Source organism: Sus scrofa, chromosome 6 (genome assembly GCF_054392235.1).
Source record: "Sus scrofa isolate SSC_HxYL_T2T_F1_AM1 chromosome 6, Sscrofa_HxYL_maternal_Yorkshire_Landrace_v2.0, whole genome shotgun sequence".
NCBI classification, from domain to species: domain Eukaryota; kingdom Metazoa; phylum Chordata; class Mammalia; order Artiodactyla; family Suidae; genus Sus; species Sus scrofa.
In genome coordinates, this window is record NC_139388.1 from 133,983,809 (window position 1) to 133,998,316 (window position 14,508).

The 14,508-nt window shown below is 44.1% G+C and overlaps 1 pseudogene; it reads right to left on the bottom strand.

Annotated features, from left to right (window-relative positions):
• Positions 1-333: 333 nt before the first annotated feature.
• Positions 334-13,169, bottom strand: LOC110261399 (large ribosomal subunit protein uL6 pseudogene; annotated as a pseudogene).
• Positions 13,170-14,508: the final 1,339 nt, after the last annotated feature.

Here is a 14,508-nt window from a genome sequence, read left to right on the forward strand (position 1 = left end):
GGCATATAGAAGTTCCCGGGCTAGGGGCTGAATTGGAGCTACAGCTGAGGTCTATGGTGCAGCGTTGGCAACACCAGATCAGAGCTGCATCTTTGACCTATGCCGCAGCTCATGGCAAGGCAAGATCCTTAGCCACTGAGTGAGCCAGGGATCGAACCTGCATCTTCAAGCATACTATGTCAGGTTCTTAGCCTGCTGAGTCACAATGAAAATTCCTCTGATGTGGAATATCTTTTCTTTTCACTACAGTGTTTCTGCTGCATCTTTAAAATATCACAAACTGGTCTTAGGAATCATCCAGTATCTTGCTTGGGTAGCTGGACATCTTAGAACTTATTCAGCAGCTTGATGAATTGTTTCTTCAGAGACATAGATATCACCTAGAAATTTTCTGATAACCTTGTTTTTAAATGTTGTGGCTTGCTGAATCAAAACAGCTGAATTTGATATAATTTCACCATCATTTCCCTCAAGAATTAAGTCATTTTTCTGCACTTGGGATACTGAACAAGTAACTCCTGGCTTCATCCAAACACTTTTGAGATATTTTTCACCCAAGAAATTTTGGATTTCAGCAAGGGACCCATTCTCCTGAATAACATCATTGACAGGGGAGTGAGCATGCACAGAATCTCATCTTGCGGTGGAAGCCAGGGTGACACTCTTAATGGCGTGCTGTACATGACTACAGAAAGGGTAAGCCAGTCCCTTTCTATTTCCCTACCATTTTGTCAGCCTGGAGCATCTTCTTTCCAATGAAATAGAGTTCTGCATTGATGGGACCTTCTGCAAGTTTCCTCTGGGTCCCTTCGTAATAACGTGTCCCTTTGGAGTGATGTCAAGATTTTTCTGGAATGTGGACAGTCTACTGAGAACAATCTCATTCTATTTTTATGGCCATACCTGCAGAATGTAGAAGTTCCTGGGCCAGGGATCGAACCTGTACCACAGCAGCAACCCAAGTCACTGTAGTGAAAATGCCCATTTTACCCAAGGTCATCTAGATTTTCTCCTCTGTTATCCTCTAGGAGTCTTATAGTTTTGTGTTTTAGACCCAAATGATTTATGATGCATTTTAAGTTAATTTTTGTGAAAGACCCAAAGTCTGGGTCAAGATTAATTCCCATGTAGTATAAGTACCTTATAATAAAAAAAAATCCTAATTTTCCCCTCCCTTTTCTTGTGTCATTGCTGTCGTTCATTTTACTTATATATCAACATACATAAGTACATGTATGTGTGTACACACACACACAAAAGATATATACAGGAGTTACCGTCATGGCACAGTGGTTAACGAATCCGACTAGGAACCTCGAGGTTGCGGGTTCGATCCCTGGACTTGCTCAGTGGGTTAAGGATCTGGCGTTGCTGTGAGATGTGGTGTAGCTTGCAGATGCGGCTCGGATCCTGAGTTGCTGTGACTGTGGCATAGGCCGTTGGCTACAGCTCCAATTAGACCCCTAGCCGGGGAAACTCCATATGCTGCAGGAGTGGCTCAAGAAAAGACAGAAAGACAAAAAAAAAAAAAAAAAAAAAGGAAGATATATACATAAGCATACATAATCAAATACATTTTTGCTTTTATTATTTTGAACAAACGTCTGCTGGATGAGTTAAGAATAAGAAAAACAGAGGGTTTTATTTTACCTTTTCCTTTTTTTTTTTTGGTCTTTTCTAGGGCCGCACCCATGGCATATGGAGGTTCCCAGGCTAGGGGTCTAATTGGAGCTGTAGCCACTGGCCTATGCCAGAGCCACAGCAATGTGGGATCTGAGCCTCGTCTGTGACCTACACCACAGCTCATGACAACGCCAGATCCTTAACCCACTGAGCAAGGCCAGGGATCGAACCCACAACCTCATGGTTTCTAGTTGGATTTGTTAACCACTGAGCCACAACAGGAACTCCTTTTTGCTTGTTTTGTTTTTTTGTTTGTTTGTTTGTTTTAAATTTAATTTTGCTTGGTGTTCTTGAGTTTCCTGGATCTGTGGTTTGGCATCTGATATCTTGGGGAATTCTTAGTCATTATTGTTTCAAATATTTCTTTTCTTTCTTAGTTGCTTCTCCTTTGGACAACCCCATTACACATATTTTACACCTTTTTTAGTTATCCCACACTTCTCAGATATTTTCTTTTTTCTTTTTTTTTTTTGGCTTCATTCTTTTTCACTTTTGGAAGTTTCTGTTGTGTCCTCAAGCTCAGAGATACTTTCCTCAGCTGAATCCAGTCTACTATTAAGCTCATCAAAGGCACCTCCATTTCTGTTGTTTGTTTGACCTCTAGCATTTCTTTTTTTTTTTCCTTAGGATTTCCATCTCTGTTTACATTGTCCATCTGTCTTTGCTGTCTGCTTTATCCATTAGATCCCTTAGCATATTGATCATAGTTGTTTTAAATTCCTGGTTTGATAATTCCAATATCTTTGCCGCATCTGTTTCTTATGTTCCTTCATAAAAAAGGTGGGTTTTGTGTTTGTGTGTGTGTCTTTTTAGTATGCCCTGTAATTTTTTCTAGGTAACTGGACATGATATACCAGGTAAAGCATCTTCTGTAAGTAGGCCTTTGGCGGTGTGGTGGTGCAGCTTGGGAAGACAGGGGAGTGCTGTAGTCCTCTCTTTAGGACTCAGTCTCTGGTTGAACCTATGCCTCTGGACTTTTAACCTCACACATATTTTTCTCCCCCCCTTAGGTGGGAAGAATGGGCTGGAGCTGAGTATTTCCCTCCACCTGGGCCAGCGAGGCTCTGATAACACCTCAGCAGGTTAGCTCTGGTTAACTAGTTTCCCCTAGGGAAAAGCCTTATTAAGAAGGACAGCTGTGCTCTGAGCTATTTCAAGATGGTTCCTCTTGCTCCTCCCCTGCTGGAAGCCTTGAGATTATTCTCAGATGTTCAGTGTGAGAACCTAGTCAAGTTCCTGGAGCTAAAGCTCACAAAAGTTTGGGGGTTCCCCTAAGACTGGATCCCCATTAGTTTTTACTCTCGGACTCATCCACATGGAGCATTTAATTCATTAATTGCAGTTCGGTTTCACCTACCCTGGCACTGGTTCCCATAGTAATTCTGCTCAAGAATCTCTGCTCAGGTAAGCTGTGACCCCCTGTATTTGCCTGTCTTGCCAGTATTATGGGCAGTGGTTTGCCTGGTGTCCTCCTCTCTCTTATGAATCCTAGATGAGTTGCTTATGTTTCAGTCTGTTCAGCTTTTTATTTGTTGTTAGGACAGCATGGCAATTTTCCAAGATTGTTATATGCAGAACTGAAAATGGTGTTGCTGAGTTTCTTGCTCTGACTGGAGGAGTTTATGTATCTCCAGGTTACTTGGGTCCAAGCTGAGACATACTAAGTGCTATAAGTGGTCTTCTGCCTGGTCAGCCAGGCTCAGGAAAATCACTCACATACAGGAAAGTCTTTACTGCTCAGAAAATGTGATGGGGTCCAGCCTGAGATGAGACCTGTGTATATACAGTGGTCTCTCTGTGGGGGATTGGTTCCAGGACCTCCAGCAAATGCCAAAATCTGAGAATACATAAGTCCTGTATATAAAATTATACCATATTTGCCTATGACATACACACACATTCTCTGGTATACTTTAAATCATCTCTAGATTACTTATAATGACTAATATACTGAAAATGCTATGTAAATCATGGCTGGAGTATGGCCCATTCAAGTTTGGCTTTTGGGAACTTTCTGGAATTAAAAAAAATATATTTTAATCCACAATTGGTTGAATTTGTGGGGTGGAACCCATGGATACAGGGCTGACAGTACAGTGTGATCCAGACAATGAGTGGTGACTGGCCAGGTAAGTAATCTTATGAGCCTCAAAAAAGAAATTCACGTTCCCAGAAATAACACCTGGAGTCCTCAGACTTTGTTATTTATATCCTCTTTACTGCATAGGTCCTTCTAATCTTAATCCTTTTGAAATTTCACTGCTTGTGGGCTACTTGGCTGGCATGGTGATCTATTGCATGGATGTGAGCTTCATGTGAACCCCTGTTCAGATGCCTCCTTTATTGTCATGAATATGCTGACCAAGAAAATGAGGGCCCAGTATCACTACCTATTCTTATTCTATTTTTTTTTTTTAGGGAATAAATTGGAGAATGATTATTTATTGTGGTCGTGTATATACATGATGTAAAAGTTACCATTTTAACCATTTACGTGTATAGTTCAGAGGCATTCCCATACCCATTAAACTGTAAATCCTCATTCCTCCCACCTTCAGCCCCTGGCCACCACCATTCCACTTTCTGTCTCTATGCATTTGCTACTGTAGGTAACTCATATGGATGGAATAATATCATTACTTGTCTTTTGGTGACTGGCTTATTTCTCTGAGCATAATGTCTTCAAGGTTCATCCATGTTGTAACATGCGTCAAGATTTCCTTCCTTCTAAAGGCTAAATACTCATTGCATAGATGGACCGCATTTTTTTAATCCATTCATCATTCATTGGACATTTGAGTTGCTTCCACTTTTAGCTATTGTGGATAAAGCACTAGAAACATGGATGTACAATTACCTGAGTCCTTGCTTTCAATTATTTTCAATATATCCCCAGGATTGTAGTTACTGGATGATAATTTTATTTTAAAAATTTTTTGAGGAATTGCTGTGCTGCTTTCCTCAATAACTATCCTATTTTACATTGCCTGGAAATGCATAAGGGTCCCAATATCTCTAATTCAATCAACACTTGTTATTTCCTTTTCTTCCTAAATGGTAGTATCCATCCTAATGGTTGTAAGATGGTATCTCACTGTGGTTTTGACTTGCATTTCCCTCATGACTAGTGATATCATGCATCTTTTCATGTGTTTATTGGCCATTTGTAAACCTTTGGAGAAATATCTACTCAAGTCTTTTGTTCCTTTTCTAATCAGCTTGTTGGTTTTTGAGTTGGGTCAGATATCTGCTTTTGTTGTTGTTGTTTTTTTCAGGGCCACGCCTGCAGCACATGGAAGTTCCCAGGCCAAGGGTTGAATTGGAGCTGCAGCTGTGGGCCTATACCACAGCCACAGCAATGGGGATCTGAGCCTTGTCTCCGACTTACACCACAGCTCTCAGCAATGCTGAATCCTTAACCCACTGAGCAAGGCCAGGGATTGAACCCACGTCCTCATGGATACTAGCTGGGTTTCTTACCACTGAGCCACAACAGGAAGTCTCAGAAATCTGATTTTTTAAAATGGTCTTAACAAAATGTTAAATAGTGGTTACTAGAGAATTTTTTTTTTTTTTTAGGGCTGCACCTGCGGCATATGGAAGTTCCCAGGCTAGGGGTCCAAATAGAGCTATAGCCGCAGGCCTACACCACAGCACACTGCAGTGCCATATCCTTAACCCACTGAGTGAGGCCAGGGATCAAACCCGCATCCTCACGGATACTAATCAGGTTCATTATGGCTGAGCTACAATGGGAACTCCTAGATAAATATATTTTTTTTAAATACTGTGAAAAAACCTGCAGAGATTAAATCCCATCAACCAGGTTGCTCTGGCCCAAGTGTTGCCAGTTCACTGCCTCTGCCTTAAGACGGGTATGAATGGCTCTGAGGGGCGTTGTCCAGAAAACAAAGCATGGTGGGAAGGACCAAACAAAGGCATTCTCTGTTTAACACACAGTGCTTTTTATTACCAAAGTCCCATTTTCTTCCTTTTTATTACCAAAGCCAAAATCCATATGCCTTACCTGTGCTCACCATGGCAATGGAAGCAAATGACAGACTTGACGTTAAGGGAGAGGCCTCACCTGGTGAGGAGTAAGAGAAAATTTCCTGTCAACTGAATGTGAAGCATGGAAGACCTTTGTCCCATTGTACAACTTTCCACAGAAGACTAGTCTTTGAAAAACACCTGTCGATTCACTGCTTGTTTACAGGAGGAGAAAATGGCACATTGATACAAAATATATAAACTACATAACTTGAGGAGACAGAAGCTGACCCCCACGCTAATCTCTTCAGGCACTGCCTGCTGTGGAGGGGGGGTTAGGGAAGGTGCTGCAAGGGGGGCTGGTGGGAAACATGTCTGTACCCCACTCCCCCACTGTCTTGCTGTGTGACCTGACTTCTGTTTTCTTCCACTATAACATGAGCTTAATAACATCTCCTTGGAGGGGCTTTTGGAAGGAGTAAGTCTTTTGAGTTGTAACATTCTGTGCAGTGCTAACCTTCAAGCTGTCCTTCTTCCAAGTCTCCCTCGTCCTGGCAAAAAGTGTGGAGATGGTTGACATTTAACCTGGAGTGCAGTCTGGGCTTCCTTGAGTGTCATCCTTGAGTACCAAGCTCCCTGGACCTTGCCTTTCTAAGGTCAATCAAGTTTTTTTGCTGCTGTAATCATTATTGTCCTTAACACTTCGACTTCTCAGCTTGCATGCCTCCTCCTGGCTTGCTGGGAGGCCACAGCCATCCCTCTCTAAGATGTCCCTGGCAAATGCCCTGCTCTGGTCAGCCAGGATCCTTTGAGATCCACACCAGGAAAGCTTAGCACTTGTCCCTGAAGCTCCTGCCCACACCCACTCAGGGCTCAGTGGTACCTCTCCACAAGGGAGTACAGTCCTCCAGGTCAAAGGCTCTGAAGGTCAAGCAAAGTACAGGCTCTTTTTTTTTTGGTCTTTTTTTTTTTGCCTTTAGGGCCACTCCCTCAGCATATGGAGGCTGCCAGGCTAGGGGTCTAATTGGAGCTGTAGCCGCCAGCCTACGCCACAGCCACAGCAATGTGGGATCCGCACCGTGTCTACAACCAACACCATAGCTCATGGCAACACCGGCTCGTTAACCCACTGAGCAAGGCTGGGGATCAAACCCGCAATGTCATGGTTCCTAGTCGGATTCGTTAACCACTGTGCCATGACGGGAACTCCAAAGTACAGGCTCTTTAAAGACAGGATATATTCTCTCACAGATCCTGAGAATACGTGTGAGGACCTCCAGGAATCTTTGGATCCCACTGTAGCGAGCAGTGTTCTTGGACACCCAGTGACAGAAAACAGGAGGACAGGAAAAGGCATGGCCTTACACATTCACCCAGACCCTCTCCCAGCTGTACTAGGAGAGAACTGCCAGCTATTTCACCTTGGGCAAGTTAATCAGCATCTTGGCTTTCAATATCCTTCTGTAAAATTAGAGTCATAATATCCATCTTATTTGTGTGTGTGTGTGTGTGTGTGTGTGTGTGTGTGTGTGTGTGTGTGTGTGTTTTAGGGCCATATCCACAGCATATGGAAGTTCCTGGGCTAGGGGTCAAATTGGAGCTGCAGCCACCATTCTATGCCACAGCTACAGCAACTCTGGATCCTTAACCCACTGAGCAAGGCCAGGGATGGAACCTGTGTCCTCATGAATACTAGTCAGATTCGTTTCCATGGAGCCAGTTGGAGCCACTGAGCCAATATCCATCTTATCAATATGACAAGAGGGCTAAATGAGATATTAAAGTGCCTGGTGTTCAGGGAGGTGGAGGAGAGTACTAGGGGCAGGGCTGGTACCAGGCAGAGGAGCAGCCTGCATGTTCTTCATCTCCAAGGAGCCAGGGTCCAAGCACTGGGCATCCTCATGCCCCCTAGTGAGTTTCCTTTTCTTGGTGGGTGGTTTCCTGAGGCATGGGAAGGTTGTGTCACCTAGAGTCAGTGTCCTCCAGCCCCTCTGACTGTCCTTTTACCTTCTCTCCCTTGTCCAAGTACAGCTCCTGGGGGTCAGCCTAATGGCCAATATTTGTCCCAGAATGGATAGCAAGATTGGGCTTCTTGCTGTGCCTTTCTCTACAAATGGCCAAAGTTATCATTATTCAGGGCTGAGCCTGTGGAGAAGATCGTGTAGCTGTGCAGATTAGGGCCATGACAAATTCATGGTTTTCAAAATCAGTTAACCCTTAATGATCCTTTTGTCACAGGCCAGCTTCTTCTCCTGTTTCCCTCAGCTGCTCTTCCAAGCCTAAAACCTTGTCCACAAGTCTCCTAACTTACCTTTGCTCCCACCCTCTGTGCACAGGCACTGGTCTCTGCTTTTCCAGGAAAACCAGTGTGTTAGGCACCAACCTTCCTGTTCTCACCCTGTATCTTCAAAGCTGTCCACTTGGCAGCAATCACTCGCTCCTCCCCTCCAGTCTGAAGAGTCGGGAGGCCTTTCCTTCTATTCGAAGCCGTCTTTCTGTAGTGATCTCCTGTTCCTTTTGCCTCTTCTGTGTCCCTTCTCCTGGCCAAGAAGACCAATAGCCTTTTTGATTTGTGTGTGTGTGTGTGTGTGTGTGTGCTTTTTAGGGCCACACCTGCAGCATATGGAAGTTCCCAGGCTAGGGGTCCAATTGGAGCTATAGCTGCCAGCCTATACCACAGCCACAGCAATGCAGGATCTAGGATCTGAGCCATGTGTGCGACCTACACCACAGCTCACAGCAATGCCAGATCTTTAACTCACTGAACGAGGCCAGGGATCGAACCTGCATCCTGCTGAGCCATGATGGGAACTCCACAATTGCTTTTTTGGAATCATCCTTTTTCCTTCTTGGTCCATGTGATTGAGTTGAGTTTGACCCCACCCCAGCTCTTGCTCCAGAGAGAGCATGGGACCAGTTTGAGGCAATCAAAACACTTTCAACTTCCTGGCCATAGAAATAGGGCAGAAGTGAGCTTGTAATTGAGATCCAAGTCACTCAGAATCGGTCTAGAGACTCTTGTATGAGCCATTGAGATGTGGTTTATTTATTGTACTGAGTCTACTGGCCTTTTGGGCCATATAATGATGGAGATGGGGACACCATGTTTGCTCATGGGTGCAGGCAGCTTGAGAAAGTGGAACTAAGTGGAGGGAGAAGGAAAGACAGATGCTTGACAACATTTTGTTGAGCCTTTGGAGTCAGCCATGCATGGATTTTTTCAGTTACATGAGTTAGTTCTCTTTTTCTCTCTCTCTTTTTTTTTACCGGGTGTGAAACCATTTAATAAAGTGATTCTTTATAAAGAGTGCACACATGTCATAGCGCCTGCCCTTAAGAAACTTCTAAACTTTTAAGGGGTCTGAACACATGCACTTATAACTCCAGTGGGAGGGAATTTTAAAAGCAGTATCTGTGCCTTTTATTTATTCTTTTTTTTTTCTTTTTATGGACAAACCTGCTGCATATGGAATTTCCCAGCTTAGGGGTCAGATCGGCTGTGGCTGCTGGTATATACCACAGCCACGGCAACACGAGATCCAAACCATGTCTGTGATCTACACCACAGCTCACAGCAATGCTGGATCCTTAACCCACTGAGCAAGGCCAGGGATTGAACCAGTGTCCTCATGGATACTAGTCAGTTTCCTTACTGCCAAGCCACAACACAAACTCCTTTATTCATTTGTTAAAAACCCGAGTTCTCCTTCTGTACTAAGCACCATGTTACTTTGTACCAGGCACATCTGGTGGTACAGCAGTGGACAAGTCAGATCTTGTCACTGCCCTCATGGAACTTATTATAATCTATTGTGGAAACAGGTATTGCAATCTGGTAAGGTCATCAGGAGATGTGCTGACTTCTGGCTTCCAGTATTTTTCCTCCTCTCTGACCTTGCCCAGTGCCCAGCACTCAGTGCCTCAACCTCGGTGGGCTCTCATCAAGCCCATGTTCAGTGAGACCCTTGAATTCAGAATAGCCATTTCCTGGGCTGAGATGGATGGATATAACTTTGTAGAGCAAACAGTAGTGGAGATGGGAATCTGTGCCTGGATGAGGTGAGAGGTTCCTATAGCAGAGGAAAGGGAGATAAGGGTGAAAAAAAGAGGCTGAGCAAGGCAGGAGAGGTAAAACCCTAATGTGAAAGCAAGAAGGAGCTGGTCAAATCACATTTAATTTATTTATTTAATTTGGCCATGCAGGAGGCGTGCGGAAATTCCAGGGCCAGGGTCAAACCCATGCCACAGTAGCGACCTGAGCCACAGCAGTTACAATGCCAGATCCTTAACCCACTGAGCCACCAGGAAGTTATATTTTAGAAATACAGCTCTAGATGTGGTATAGGGCATGGGCTTGCGTCAGTAAAAAAAGAAGCAGGGAGACCTGTTAGAAAAACAGATACAAAGATATAGTGAGGTCTGAATCAAGGCTGTGCTATTGGGATGCAATGAAGGGGTTAATGCAGGAGATACCATTCTTAGAAAAGGGACAATGAGGAGGAGGATGACAGGAGGGAGACAGATGGAAAAGGGGTGATTTGAACACGAGCCTTCAGACTAGATCTCCTGTTGAATATTTTTCCTTCTTGGCAGTTTTCATAATCTTAATTAAATAATTATTTGTGCAATTATCTTTTAGTTTTCTTTTTCTCTTAGGCAAGTTAGGTTACTGGCGTTCCCAGCTAAAGAGGCCTGAGGAAAAATACACTCTTGGGAGCTCCCTGGTGGCTCAGTTGGTTAAGGACCTGGCATTGTAACTGCTGTGGCGCAAGTTCAATCTATGGCCTAGGAAATTCCGCATGCCTTTGGCAAAGGACCCCCCCTCCCCCGCCGAAACAAACAAACAAACAAAAAAACCCACACACTTGTACACCATAAATGTCCCTGGGAAAAGACTATGTCTGTGTCTGTGTTGTTCATTCCAGTACTTAGGACAGCGACTGTCACATAGTAAGTGCGGATTAACATTTATTAACTAACTGTACCTGTGACTGGCATTGATATCATCGCTTCACTTCACCTCCATCTTTGTTTCTTTCTTTCCCTTTTTTTTTTTGCCTTTTTAGGGCCACACCCCCAGTATATGGAAGTTCCCAGGCTATGAGTAGAATCTGAGCTGTAGCTGCCGGCCTACGCCACTGCAGAAGCAACTCTGGATCTGAGCCACATCTATGACCTACACCACAGCTCATGGCAATGCCAGATCCTTAAGCCACTGAGCAAGGTCAGGGATCAAACCTTATGGATACTAGTTGTTTTTGTTACTGCTGAGCCACAATGGGAACTCCTATTTTTGTTTCTTTATAATTTTCTTTCCTAGGATTTAAGCCTCTCCCTTCCTCGGTGTATATGATCAAGTCTCTGTAATCCTAAAAATGGAAATGAGCTTATAATAACAAAACAAAAATCTTCCTTCCTTATGGTGTTTCTTTTTAGCACCCTGATCTACTTTCCCATCTCATCTGAGCTTTTCAAAAGCATAATCTTAACCCCCTGCAACCTGGCTTCTGTCCCAACTATTTCAACAGTGTCACATTCATCACTGACATGAAGGCACCTAATTAGCACTCTCTGCCAGCCACGCAATACTCTGCATGGGCAATGGCTCCCTCTTCTTCCCTAGGAGGCTGGAAGCCCCTCAGAATCCTAAACTCCACCTACTGGATCTCAGCTCAAGGCTCATCCTTATTCTTGAAGTTCTGCCTAAAGTCTAGCCTTCCTCTAGCAGAGCATCGAGAATTTTCTTGAATTGGAATTTTCCTGAATTGGAGCCTCAGCAGCAAAACACTCTTTCTCCTTGGCCTCTGCATTTTGTCCCGGGGTGGCAACATAGGGCAGGCATCTGTTATCTGGTATGTCCTGGGCCCACATTGATGTCACATTTTGCCCTTCAGAGTTACACTAAGTGGAGGCTGGCCACTGTTGCTCAGCCTTTCCTCATGGTTCAATCATTTTCAGAGGCCAGTCTTCTAGGTCAACCCTTTAGGTATTGAACACGGACAATTCTGTGCTCCCTCCAGGGTTAGGTTAGAGATGGATATCATTTTTTTTGAGTTATTGTACCATTACTAAAGACCATTTCGAGAATGTGGCTATTAAAGGGGGTACCTCATCAAACTGATCTAGGAGCCCCTCTGAAGATTAATCCTGCTTGGTTCTTTTGACACAACAAGTAGTGGAGAATTCCAGGCATCTCAGTAGAATATTATGATTTTATCTATGTAACAAGTGAACGTGTACAAATAGCCTGAATTATTTACTTTATAGAGGCTTAAGAGATAAATGATCTTGGTTCATCCTGTTAGCTTTGGAAAACAACAGAGTTCTCCAGTGGCTCTATGCTTTTCATTTATCCATTTAGCAAACATTTGGCAAGCACCTACCACCTGCAAGGAGTTTATTATCCACATAGGGACAAAAATAATGCAGATAAACGGTTTTAATAAAACGTACCATTAAATTTCAAATAAGTTTTCTTCTGTTAAAGGCCACATGGAGCCATCAGAGTTAAGTCAACAAGTATGAGGTACATTTAATGTGGTAAAAAAACAGAATTAAACTTGGCTCCATATCAGAGTCTAGAACAGTAGCCTAGGGTGGACCCTGGGAACTAGTATTTCTGACAGTGATTCTGATGTGCCCCAAGGTTTGGACGTCATGGATCCATTTCACCCTTTGCCTTCAGACCTGGACTTGCCTTTTCAGTGTCATTTGATGGTACCTCCTTCCTAAAAATGGGTTGTCTCTTGATTCTCTAACTGCGTTCCCTCTTGTTTTCTCCTATCCCTTTGGTTTTTCTGAGCCTGTGTCCCTGACTACTTCTTTTCTACCAGCCACACGTTCGTTTTCTACTGCTGCTACAACCTCAAACTTGGTTAGTTGAAATAACACACATTTGGGAGTTCCTGCTGTGGCTCAGTGGTAATGAACCCAACTAGTATCCATGAGCATGTGGGTTTGATCCCTGGCCTCGTTCAATGGGTAGGATCTGGCATTGCTGTGAGCTGTGGTGTAGGTTGCAGATGCAGCTCTGGTCCAGCGTTGCTGTGGCTGTGGCATAGCCCTGTGACTATAGCTCCAATTCAACCTCTACCTAGCCTGTGAACTTCCATATGCCACGAGTGCAACCCTTAAAAAAAATTAAGAAAAATAACATATATTTGTCGTTTAATACTCTATAGGTTAGAAGTCCAACCTGGCTCTCACTGGGCTAAAACCAAGGTGTCAGCAGGGCTGAATTCTTTTCTGGAGACTTTAGGGGAGGATCCACCTCTTTGCCTTTTCCAGCTTTTAGTAGCTCTTGGCCTCCCTCCATCTTCAAAGCTGGAGTTTTTCTCTAGCATGACTGGTGGAGTTTTTCTCCTGCTGCTTTGTCCTGACCAGGCTTCCGTAGTCACATCTCTTTCCCTGACTCTCCTCCCTCCTTCCTCTTCCGCTTTTAGGGTCTCATCCCTTCCAACATCTTCAAAGCCAGTGGTGTTGAGCTGAGTCCTCATGCTGTGTCACTCTGACCTCCTCTTCTGTCTCTTGTGTGCACTTTGAAAGATTTTCATGATGAAATTGGGCCCGCTTGGGTAAGCCACAGAACTCTCCCTATTTTAGGGTCAGTGGGTGAGCAACCTTGTGGGGGATTTGGATGAGGATGTCTTTGGAGAGAGCATCCTTCTTCTGCCTCAAGCCCCTGGTTGTTGTTTTCTAGCCCTCTCTCTGCAAACTTCAGGGACCAAATAGGCCGTGTAAGTGAGTGAAGCTGGATGGAGAGATGGAGTGGTGGACTGGATGCCCCTCTTAAATGGGCAGTGGCTGATCTACTCTGGCTATTTGTTGCTATGTGAGAATGTGGTCCCAGCGTTGCCAGATCTTTTGATTTTTCAAATAAGCCAGAATTTGAGATTTCCTTTCTTTGTTATATCCCCCTTCTTTTAAAGGTTGGCAAGGGATGGAAATGCTTAAAAGCATCACAGAAGCCAAACCAAGCACATCTATGGAAATATTTGACCTTGAGATGTCCATCTAACCTCTGCTCTGTACATCCCCTGGAAACAATCTCATTATGCTAAGGATTCAACCACTCCCCATGCTGTGTGGGATGAATCCCAAAACTGGATTGTAACACTCTTTTTTTTTTCTTGTCTTTTTTAGGGCTGCATCTGTGGCATTTGGAAGTTCCCAGGCCAAGGGACGAATCAGAACTGTAGCCATAGGCCTATACCATAACCACAGCAACGTGGGATCCAAGCCACATCCGTGACCTACACCACAGCTTATGGCAATGCTGGATCCTTAACCCACTGAGTGAGGCCAGGGATCAAACCTACATCCTCATGGATACTAGTCAGGTTCTTAACCCACTGAACCACAATGGGAACTCCACTATGATAACACTCTTTATATTCATCCGTTAGGATCCATTCTTTGTCCTGACCTGATTCCAGCCTAAGCTCTAAATTGCAAGACAGGGCATATCATCTTTCTCTTCTAAACATCCTTCAGTGGTTTCTAGTCACCCACAGGTTGAAGTCCAATGTCTCAGGATGGTCCTCCATGCTTCTGATGATGGGAGCTGCATCACTTCTCCAACCTCATTTCTTACTGCTTTCTCATTGCTGTCTGGGATTCCAGTACTACAGATCTGTAATTGCAGTACCCTGCATACGTGATGTGGTTTAACACCTGCCCTTACCTTTGACTAGAAGGCTTGTCTTCTTTGATATACCTGGAGATCTATTCACCCTTAAACCAAATCTCAGGTCTCACTCTATGAGATGTTTCCCGACTCCTTCCCCTCTGCCTTTCTGTAGCCTTCCTCACGGCTCTCACTGTGCTTTGCTCATG